This window comes from Bos indicus, chromosome 1 (genome assembly GCF_029378745.1).
Source record: "Bos indicus isolate NIAB-ARS_2022 breed Sahiwal x Tharparkar chromosome 1, NIAB-ARS_B.indTharparkar_mat_pri_1.0, whole genome shotgun sequence".
NCBI lineage: Eukaryota > Metazoa > Chordata > Mammalia > Artiodactyla > Bovidae > Bos > Bos indicus.
The window spans coordinates 89,715,644-89,728,115 of NC_091760.1; positions in this window are offsets into that span (position 1 = coordinate 89,715,644).

Consider the following 12,472-nt stretch of genomic DNA (forward strand, 5'->3'; position numbering starts at 1 on the left):
TTCTATTGTCTATTTTTGCCTCCTTTGCATTAGATTAAGTAATTGTAGGTGTGTGGGTATATCTCTGGGCTTTCTATCCTGTTCTATTGATCTATATTTGTTTTTGTGCCAGTACCATGCGGTCTTAATTACTGTAGCTTTATTAGAACAGAAAGTTTTACAATTTGTATAGAAACACAAAAGATGTCAAATAGCCAAAGCAGTCTTGAGAGAGGCAAACAGGAGTCTGGAGAAATCAGTCTCCCTGATTTCAGACTATACTACAAACTTCTCTTGTCTTCAAAGTGAGGCCACTGGAGTAGAAAATCTATAAGGAATCTTCCAGTTTTTGCATTTAAGGAACTTCAGGGATCTATGTCTATTTGAACCAAGAGTTTTATTTTGTCTTGCTTTGTTTCTACTCTTTCTTGATATGTTATTTCAAAATGAGTTTTAGAATAGCTAGTATTAGGATTTTTTTCTTTGATATGTGGAGATCTTAGTGATGTCAAAAGCGAGTCTCATTTTCAGAAGACATTCAATACATGTTTGTAGGATGAGTACATTATACTAATTAGGATGGAACAGAATTCTGCTATTAATATAAAACCTTGGTTCAATCCTAGTGCATGGCTCCTCCTTAATTATAGTTCATTCACCCACAACTTCAATTTCTATGGAACACCAGAAGCACTGCTCCTTAATGTTGCCAAATGAAGGAGCAGGTGGTTAAAAATCTGCTTCTGAATCATGTTTAGCCATAGTTCATGAACCCTTTATTGATTTTATGAAGCTCAGGAAGTTCAGAAATATAATTATCTCTCCCAAAATAAATAAAATAATTACAATCTATCCTTTCCCAATAATTTCCAAGAAAAAAATAGAGCACCTAAACTTATAGGATCTGAGTAGTACATATGTATTTCCACTTCTACCTCTTTACTCATGTCTGGAATTCCCTACTCCCTTCTCTTTCTAGGTTTGGTAATTATCGGCCTTTTCAAAATGTGTAAATCTTATAGTTCCTTACATTCTCAAGACCTAGACTAGTCCAGTACATCATGGTCAGCATTTAGAGTACTTTTTCTAGTGTGTAACTATTAGCACCCCTATCACATTTTTCTTTACTTGATGTTTAAGGTTTTGGTAGATTATATCTAGTCTCTCATGCATACTATCTTGTAATATGTACTAAACTTTAAGATGAGGATCTAAATGGCAAGGCTAAAAGGACATAATGAACATTCCAAATCATCTGATTTCTATCCTGAAGGGGTTAATATAGGTAGGAATTGGTATATAATATCAAAGATATAAAAAATTTTAAATGTCAATGGTACTTTGAAATTCATTGTGCTCTTTTATCACATTCTATCTTGGAGAAGGAAATGGCAACCCACTCCAGTGTTCTTGCCTGGAGAATCCCAGGGACGGGGGAGCCTGGTGGGCTGCCGTCTATGGCGTCGCACAGAGTCGGACACGACTACAGCCACCCTTTATGTTTATATCCAAGTGAACCTGGGCATACCACAGATAGAAGCCTTGAATTCAGTATTTCTAAGAGCAAATCCAGGACTTTCTTGACTTAGTCACAGTTTTTGAAGGCCTCATGATATGATAGACAGACTCTGAGTGGGAAGGAAAAAGAAACCAAAGGAATATCAGAAACACCACTACCAAATAAATGAAATGGAACCACTGAACAGTAAGTCACTCAACCATAAGAACTAGGAGAAAAAGACAGTACATTTAATTTTAGGAAAACATTGCACATGCCTAAACCATCTAGAGCAATGCAACATATTAATATTTTCTAATTTTAAAAGGCACAGTGAAAAGTTTTACATTTACACCTGGGACAATTTGAACATACCTTTGATGGCTCTTCTATAATAGTCACCTCTGGGTAACATGATTATTGTCACTTCCCACATGATACAGACTTTTTCACTTCCATGGTTGCAGTTCCGACAGAAAGAATGGCATCTGTACTATGAATATTTTCATTGATTTTTTTCCCCACTGTTAAAGCAATTTAACATTTATTACCTCATTTCATCTTAAAGCACCTGTAAAGGAGAGAGGATTGATTTCTTCTATATTTCTTTCAATTTATATATGAAGAAAAGAAACTCAAAGGAATTAAACATCAAGTTCTGAGTCAGAGACAAGATTGTAATAAATACAAAGTATTTACAAGGGTTTGATTCCCAAGCATGGACAATCCCAGTTAAGGTCCCTGCTCCAACACTTTCTGATGTTTAGGATCCTTTCTTCCTGATGAACTAAGACTCAGGGGAAAGAGAAATCAAAAATTCAATTTAAAATATCAGTCAACCATTCAATTAAAAGCCAAATAAAAGAAAACAGCTCACTGCCAGGACCAGGACTTGGCTACTTTCGGGAGGAATCAGGCAATGTTGGCCTTACTTTAACAAGCAAATAGTCTATGAAATTTGATAATCCAAGTCAAGTTCCCCAATAAAGTAATGAGAACAAAAATCTTATGATAAAATATTTAGGGAAAATGGATTAAACATGATTAAACAGGTTTCTTTATTTCAAGATTTCAGTTCAGTCACTCAGTCGTGACCGACTCTTTGTGACCCCATGAATTGCAGCACGCCAGGCCTCCCTGTCCATCACCAACTCCCGGAGTTCACTCAGACTCACATCCATCGAGTCAGTGATGCCATCCAGCCATCTCATCCCCTTCTCCTCCTGTCCCCAATCCCTCCCAGCATCAGAGTCTTTTCCAATGAATCAACTCTTCACATGAGGTGGCCAAAGTACTGGAGTTTCAGCTTTAGCATCATTCCTTCCAAAGAAATCCCAGGGCTGATCTCCTTTAGAATGGACTGGTTGGATCTCCTTGCAGTCCAAGGGACTCTCAAGAGTCTTCTCCAACACCACAGTTCAAAAGCATCAATTCTTCGGTGCTCAGCTTTCTTCACAGTCCAACTCTCACATCCATACATGACCACAGGAAAAACCATAGCCTTGACTAGACGAGCCTTTGTTGGCAAAGTAATGTCTCTGCCTTTGAATATGCTATCTAGGTTGGTCATAACTTTCCTTCCAAGGAGTAAGTGTCTTTTAATTTCATGGCTGCAATCACCATCTGCAGTGATTTTGGAGCCCAGAAAAATGAAGTCTGACACTGTTCAAGACTTGAATATACTAATAAATAATGTAAATTTGCAAGAAAGAAGATGGCATACAATTTTCCTCAAGTATTTAAATTATTTGTGTGCTCCTACCCCCCATACTTTGTTTTAACATGGAACATCCTGAAAGGTTAAAGTTCAGTGGATATGGCTTTGGGGAGAAGTACTGTCTCTATAGCCCAGCAATTTAGTAATCCACTGTATGAAAACTGAGAAGTGTAACCAAGTGATTGTTTTCAAATCCATACATTTATAGTATGTTATATACTTTTGTGTATATATATATATATATGTTATATTATAGTTAGCAATGTCTAGATTTATTATTATTTTACTGCTTTTCATGGGGGCTCCCCAGGTGGTGCTAGCGGTAAAGAACCTGCCTGCCAATACAGGAGCCATAAGAGACCTGAGTTTGATCCCTGGGTTAGGAAGATCCCTTGGAGAAGGGAATGGCATCTCACTCCAGTATTCTTGCCTGGAAAATCCCATGGACAGAGGAGTCCATGGGGTCACAAAGAGTCAAACACAACTGAACTTTTCATGTATGCTGACTGCACAGAAAATCATAGGCACATATTTGTAGCAACATTAAGGGCAAGTCCAATCCTTGTGCTTATTAGTGATTATTTCATAGTGCCTTGATTTTTATTATTTAATATAATCTTTTATGCTTGATATAGAAGAAATCATTTTCATTTGACCTTGATTATGTGAGAAGTCTAGTTTCTAAATATGTAGCCATGTAGACAAGGAAGTAACACAGTATTATATACTGTAAAAAGTGACTCCACTAAAGGAAATAATAATTTATTGAGCACCTGCAGGAAGCAGGCTTTGTTTCAAGACTTTTAAAATGAATTAATTCAATTAATGCCAATGAGGACTCTAAAAAATAGATGATTATTTTCTCTTTTTACAAGTTGAGAAATGCAGCAAAGTTATGTAATTCATCAGAGGTCATCCAACTAATTAATACCTTTGGATGTGGCAGAATTTGAGCTCAGGCAGGCATTTGCACAGTTTGTGTATCTAACTGTCACATTAAACTACTTTGCAAGAATTTGCAATAGAAATGTAACCTTCTTGAGGTTTCTATTCTTGACCTTTAAATATATATGTATGTGTGTATATATATATACAACTCAAGTAATATGTCTCTTCCATAACTTCAGATTAAAAGAAATACATTTATTCTCACACGGGAAATAGAGAAACAGTCAAACACTATTTATAATTGTGACTGATTCATGTTGTTGTACTATAAAACCAGCATAACACTGTAAAACAATTATCCTCTAATTAAAAACTAAAAAAAGTTTAAATTACTTTTCTCCTAATATTTAAATTGACTCCTTGGCTATCTAGCCCTGGATGAGCCCTGAATGAATATAACACAGCAGATAACCAACCAAAGGCACCAATTTAATTTTATAATAGACAATAGAAATTAAAATAAAATTTTAAGGAAAAGATATGTGGCTGACTTTTCTCCCTTTGTTCAATATTATTGATACACTTTCCTAAAGGAAAGTTTTCAAGAAGCATATTGGTATGTGGTTTAAGCATCACAAAGAGTCAGACACAACTGCGTGACTTCACTTTCACTTTTCACTTACATGCATTGGAGAAGGAAACGGCAACCCACTCCAGTGTTCTTGACTGGAGAATCCCAGGGACAGGGGAGCCTGGTGGGCTGCTGTCTATGGGGTTGCACAGAGTCGGACACGACTCAAGCGACTTAGCAGCAGCAGCAGCTTAAGCATCACAAATCTATAAACTAAAAAAGGTAAGTTCAATTGCAGGATACAGGATGCTCGGGGCTGGTGCACTAGGATGACCCAGAGGGATGGTACAGGGAGGGAGGTGGGAGGGGGGTTCAGGATGGGGAGCACGTGTACACCCATGGCAGATTCATGTTGATGTATGGCATCAAGATTACCGGGAAAAATATCAATAACCTCAGATATGCAGATGTCACCACCCTTATGGCAGCAAGTGAAGAGGAACTAAAAAGCCTCTTGATGAAGGTGAAAGAGGAGAGTGAAAAAGTTGACTTAAAACTCAACATTCAGAAAACGAAGATCATGGCATCTGGCCCCATCACTTCAATGGAAATAGATGGGAAAACAGTGGAAACAGTCTCAGACTTTCTTTTTTGGGGCTCCGAAATCACTGCAGATGGTGACTGCAGCCATGAAATTAAAAGACGCTTACTCCTTGGAAGAAAAGTCATGACCAACCTAGATAGCATATTGAAAAGCAGAGATATTACTTTGCCAACAAAAGTCCGTCTAGTCAAGGCTATGGATTTTCCAGTGGTCATGTATGGATGAGAGAGTTGGACTGTGAAGAAAGCTGAGCGCAGAAGAATTGATGCTTTTGAACTGTGGTATTGGAGAAGACTCTTGAGAGTCCCTTGGACTGCAAGGAAATCCAACCAGTCCATTCTGAAGGAGATCAGCCCTGGGATTTCTTTGGAGGGAATGATGCTAAAGCTGAAACTCCAGGACTTTGGCCACCTCATGCGAAGAACTGACTCATTGGAAAAGACTCTGATGCTGGGAGGGATTGGGGGCAGGAGGAGAAGGGGACGCCAGAGGATGAGATGGCTGGATGGCATCACTGACTTGATGGAATTGAGTCTGAATGAACTCCAGGAGTTGGTGATGGACAGGGAGGCCTGGCGTACTGCTATTCATGGGGTCGCAAAGAGTCGGACACGAGCGACTGAATTGACTGACTGATGCAAAACCAATACAATATTGTAAACTAATTATCATCCAATTAAAATAAATACATTTAAATTAAAAAAAAAAAAACTTAGATAAAACTGTGACAGTCAACCTGAAAATTACTGGTCTTTAAGATGTACCTTTTAATAAATTCAGAGAATGAAACTTAAAGTGAGGAACATTTATTAGTAAATTATTTTTAGCTTTGAACTGATCCCTAATGGGTTTCAGAGAAGTTCTGGTTTAACCTTGGAATATATTTTATTATTGCGTATATGGTCAGAACTCTTTCCTGTGTAGACTGAAACTGTAATTCTGAAAGAATTGTGCTCTATTTAATAAGATCAATCACCTATATATGTTTAATTTCAATTTTTGATGATGCTTTATGAAGCCTTAGAAATAAAAATAATACTAACAGTACATAATCCAAGTTTAATAATACCCAACACTTACAAGATTTTTCCCAACTATATGCAAAGGAATTATCTAATATTCTTCTTGACAATATCCTCGAAACCAAAGTGAGTGACAGGTCATATTCGCCACATTTTATAGAAAAAAACTTCGGCGTCAAAACGAAATAAATGAGTTACTTAAGGTCAGACTGACAGTTCATGTTGATATCCTATATTGGAGGGTGTTTTTTCTTTTTTCTTTAAACTCTATTTCCTCTTAATGACAAGTGAGGAGATTAATGTGATTTCATGCTTCTTTTTTCCCATAATTTAATGATAAACTATTTATATGTCCACCCACTTGTTTGCTTATGCATCTCAGCCTTAAATAAAGAAACTGAGGATGTTACTGAAACAATAATGTTTCTTCTGTAGATATATAATGAAGTTATGAAAATACTAAGTGCTTTGGTTTCTCTAAAGGAAATCATTTGCATTATATTGTTTACTTCAACCATCATGACAAACCCTGATGATTCTACAGTAGGTCTAAAAAATAGCTAGAATGAATGTAAAGAAAATAGGTAAAAGTCCTCATCCCTTTGATACCTTGATTTGTTTTACAGTGTATTTAATAATCTGTTGTAACTATCAGTCACCACGGTAGAGGAAACCAAAACACACAAGTATTTTAAGCAAGCAGTTATACAATATAGAGAATTAGATGTTCATAATAAATTGTTGTAAGGATTAGAAATTCTCCAGAAATTGCTCCCAGAATACCACACAACTCACCTACCAGGAATTCTGATCCCACTTAGAAACGCTGAGCCAGAGAGCACACCACAGAGTAGTGATCCAGAGATGAGGAAGCTGGAATCAGCTCTATAAAGCTCCTCCTGCCACTTCCACAGGTGCCTCTCGGTCCCAGAAAGCTAAGAAAGAGCCATTGGAATGCTCCTGCAAAGGAACATGTTGTCTTCAAGACCCTGTTTGCCAGAAACACACACTCAAAGGGAACATGAAGACACCCTTTGTCTCATTTTCACCTTCCAAGTTTTGTGTGCTCATCTATTTAACAAAAATTGATGTTTTCAAACTGTGGTGCTGGAGAAGACTCTTGAGAGTCCTGTGGACTGCAAGAAGATTGAACAGGTCAATCCCAAAGGAAATCAACCCTGAATATTCATTGGAAGGACTGATGCTGAAGCTGAAACCCCAATACTTTGGCTATCTGATGCGAAAAACTGACTTGATGGAAAAGAGTTGATGCTGGGAAAGATTGAGGGCAAGAAGAGAAAGGGGAGACAGAGGATGAGATGGTTGGATGGCATCACTGACTCAATGGAAATGAGTTTGAACAAATTTTGGGAGATAGTGAAGGACAGGGAAGTTTGGAGTGCTGCAGTCCATGGGGTTGCAAAAAGTCAGACATGACTTAGCAACTGAACAAGTTTTCAGCCAGAACTCCAGCAATATTGAAGTCTGGGAAATTTTTAAGTATTGTAGCTTATGTAGTACAGAAAAACACAGCAAAAAAGACAGAATGAGCCTGAACCAGATATCACACAATATCTACCAAATATGAATTTAAAACTTTAGCTATGACTAGACTTAAATTACTTTTCATCAGTTCTAAAGTACCATTGGTTGCATGATATATCACCTTCCTATAAAAGAAAAAATACTATCCATTACTATGATTCCTTCAGTTGTAAGATGCAGCCAATTTCAGAGATGGTAACATGTAAAAAGATACATGTTAGAATCTATGAGATACAAGTCATGATAGATTGCAATGATATTCTGTATTACCACACACAGCAGTTTATAGTTTCTAGAGAAAAAATGAAAGTTTCAAATACATTAACATTTCCATTTTAACTGATATACTAATGTATACAGAGAAAAGAACCAAAGGATAATAGAATGGTAAATACTGGAAGAGATATTTTATAATTTACCAATACATGGATAAGTTGCCAGATTCAATAACTGAAAATTATTTATACTTCTCTAGGTCAAGAATAGATTCCATTGCAAGTTTCCCTATTAAGAAGTTCTGACCTTGTTGAGAAGTGGACAAAGATATTAATATCTTATGAGTGATGTTAAAATACATGAGACTAAGCCATCCAGAGTGACTGTATTCCATCAAGCCCAACCAACCACAATTGCTTTACCCAAAGTATCACCCTGAATAAAGTGCTTCCAGGAGAGGGTAGAGAGAGTCAGACAGCCAGGAACAGGTGGAAACCTAGGAGACAACCAGGACCCTTGGCTAAGGCTCAATATAGATGGAGCAGGGTCTTCATGTGGTTCAGTGCCCTGAAGGTCAAGTGCGGTAGAAAAGGGAGAAGCAATCAGTCACCAGCACTGAGGAAGCTGAAGGCAGATGGCTTATGATTAGAAACTGAGGCCAACTGCTGTTGCGTACCTACTATGTACCAGGCACTATTCCAGGTGCTTTTAACAGAAGGAGGAACCAGGATCACATAGAATCAGTACAGTAGTATTCAGAGGCCATGGCTCTCAGAACAAAGTGTTAGCTGGTCCTGACAAAATCATTTCACTGAAGTCTCAGTTATTCCACTTCTGTTTTAACTTGTCCTTTGGGCCTGGTGGCCTGAGGTCAGAACTTAAAGAGCTGTCTTCTGAGCTGCTGAGAGGGCTAGGCATGTTCTGCCATCAGCAGGAAGCACAAGTGTTTTTCCACAGTAACAATCTGTTCCTCAGTACCAGCACCAAAATGTCTAGAAAATAAAAGTGAGCTTGTGATATTTATGGTATGCCATATATTTTGCTGTCAGCTTAAAGATTGCAGATGTCATTTGCCAACAAGTTGCTTATTTGATTTATGGAATAATTAATTGTATGTAAGATAAGCCATGCACTGAAGAATGGAATCTATAATTAATGGACTCTCACAGCAAAAAAAAATCTTTCTGCAATTGTGACTGTAAGTTTATAGACCCCTAAACCAGTGTCTCTCAAATTGCTTTATTTTTTCTTGATATCCCATTCTTCAGGTGTGGGCCAAGGGCTGTAGGTCTAATGATAACTTTCTATTCTTTTGATGCTTTGTACTTCACTAGTGATTTCTGATGTGTGTTATTTGGTTGGGCCATCACCACACCCCTACAGGGAACACAGAGGGGGCATTGTTATCTGTGCTGAAGGCTGAGGAGACAAATCCTGAGAGGTTAAGTGGCTTGCACAGTGCCACCCAGTCAGTGTCAGAGATGAAGGAAATCCCAGTACAGCGACCCCCCAAGTCTGCTGTAGAGAATGTCACATGTTGTAGGCTATAAGGAAGAGCACTGCTTCAAAGTACCTGGTTTAAGCCCTGCCTCTGCCAAGCAAGGCCTGTGTGAACAAACCTCTCCATCTCCAGGAGCCTCTGATTCTTCACATGTAAAAGGGGACAATACAATATCTGTTGCAAGTTCTTGGTGAGGATTACACAAAATGAAAGAAAGCCTGAGAAAGCCTCTATTTCCTGGTCCTGAAACATGGGAGGTACCAACAACATCAGCTCTGGCTGCTTCCTGTGCCCATCTCTGTGCCTAGCCCTGACCCTGCATTTTTCTCCACTCCCACCCCAGCTGCTGGGTGCTTGGTTCATCAAAGACCACTCATAGTTCTGCCAGGTCGAGGGAAGATCAAACAGCCTTAAAGTGCACCCTTTTTGATACCAGTAAAAACCCTTTTGAAATAGATCCACTCCAAAAAAGATTGTGCCTCAAATAAAACAATATTTGGGCCAGGGTCACTTTTTTTTTTTTTTTTAACAGTAACAAAATATCTCAGTCTAGACAAAACCACTTACTTGGGTAACAGAATTTTAACCAGTGTCTCTGCAGCAGCAATAGATACTTTCACATCTCAAAGAACCTAGATCCTAAAAGGAAGGAATGTACCGAGAGAGGACCTATATTAATAACAAACAGGAATCCTTAGTTACTTTTCCTTAAAGAATGTAAGAGTTAGCTTCTTCATCTGTCAACCATAATTCACTGTTAAGAATTATAGTTTTATCTCATTAAAAAGAAGGCAAATGTTAATTATAATAATGCCTATTGTTCAAACTACCGACAGTTATTTTCTTATTAATTAATGGCAAACTCACTCAAACTGCAACAACTGCTTTTCCTGATATCATTTCCTGAAATAAAAGTTTCAGGGCTTTTATTAAAATAGAATGTTTTCACCATAGCCATATTTCCTGGCAGGATTATTTCCTACTGAAATCTTGCTGCAGTGTGTATGTGTGTGTGTGTGTGTGTGTACTGGCCATGTACATATATGTGTCCTGAAGAATGGGAAGAGATAGTGACCACATGGAGCAGTATTTACTGTAGAAACCTAGTGTGGAGCAGTTCATGAGGTGGGTCAAATAGACCCTGATTTATTGCTCTCTCTGAGAACATTTTCATCACCATCAATAATACTTCTTGGAGCACAGTCTCCAAGTATGTGATTTCTTCTCCAGGCTGTGGACTGTGACTGCACATTCAGCCACAGAAAAATCTTCCAAAATATTCTTAGGGTAACCTGAGATCATATACAGGAGCGGTTAGAGTATTTTTGTCAGAGACACACAAGTATCCATTTTTCTGATCACCCCTCCATGGAGTGTAGTCTGTGATCAGTTTAATTGAAAGTAACAACTGAAATGAATGGATCAGAAGAGCCCTGCTACTGATTTCAGTGATATTCGCTGTGTGTGAGAAAATGAAAAAAGCTACCTAAACCTGAGTTGTCTGTGGTCTTGTACCCCTTATGAACATGTTGAATATATTCCCCCTGTATGTTTTTTTTAAATTTATTTTATTTGTTTTGGATTTGGTACAAAAGAGGTGTAGTTTAGAAAAGGAACAGTGGGAAGAGGGGGGATACTGTGTAAAATATATGAGGCAATGTTAAGTAATTTAGAATAGAGTGGAGCTTACTTCAACAAACATATGAACACCTCCTCAATTAACTGTCCTGTCTTAGGAAATGTTGATAGAAGAAAAAAAAAAAAAGGCATCACCAAGGGTCCTCGTGGAGCTCATTGCCTATCTGGGGAGATAAGAAGTGTGCCATGATGCTGTGGTGGGGTAAGAGGTATGAGGCAAGAATCAAGAGAGGCTGTGGATACATGCTGGAGAGCAAGAAGGCAACTCTGAAGAAGTGATAGACTGAAGGGTTGAGTAGGAAGCAGCACGCAAGCAAGGAGGAAGGAGAAGAACATTCGGGAGAGAACGTAAAAGTCAGAGAGCATCGCAGATGAAGGAGACACTACCCAGCACGACTGTGGTTGGTGCCAGGGCGCAGGAGCGGAAGCTGTGAGAGCTACGGCAGGGTCAGACCTTCTCAGGCCTTGTGTGGCCTGAGGGAGAGAAAGCTTCAGAAGGACTTCAGAAGCTGACAGGACTCAACTTCCTTTTTGAGATATTTATGGCAGCAGAGTAGACAGTGGATATGATGAGGTGAGAGGCAAAGATGCCAGCAGAGGCTTTGGTAGTAACTCTCACCATCCAAGGACTTGAGTCAACCCAGAGGACCACCAATGAGGAGGCACAGTTTAAGAGCAGGCACAGGGACTTCCCTGAAATGCAGGGGACCTGGATTTGATCCTTGGATAGGGAACTAGATCCCACACACCGCAACCAAGATTCCACAGGCCTCAAGGAAGATCCCTTGTGCTGCAACTAAGACCTGGCACAGCCAAATGAATAAATAAGTGAATAAATATTTCAAAAGAAAATAAATATTCATTAAAAACAATAGGAACAGATGGTCCTTGACTTGCAATTTTTTCATTTTATGATGGCACAAAAGCACTATATGTTCAGTAGAAACAGTGATTTGAATTTTGAATTTGGATCTTTTACCCAGGCTTGCAATATACGGTACTATTCTCTTTTGTGATGCTGGGGCAGGGTAGCGAGCTGCAGCTCCCAGTCAGCCAGTGATTGTGAGGGGAAACAACTGATATAATCATTCTATAGCCATACAACTAGTTTATCACATTCAGTAAAGTATTCAGTAAATTACATAACACTTTATTATAAAAATGGGCTTTGTAATAGATAATTTTACCCAATTCTAGGCTAAAATATGGAGAAGGCAATGGCACCCCACTCCAGTACTCTTGCCTGGAGAATCCCATGGATGGAGGAGCCTGGTAGGCTGCAGTCCATGGGGT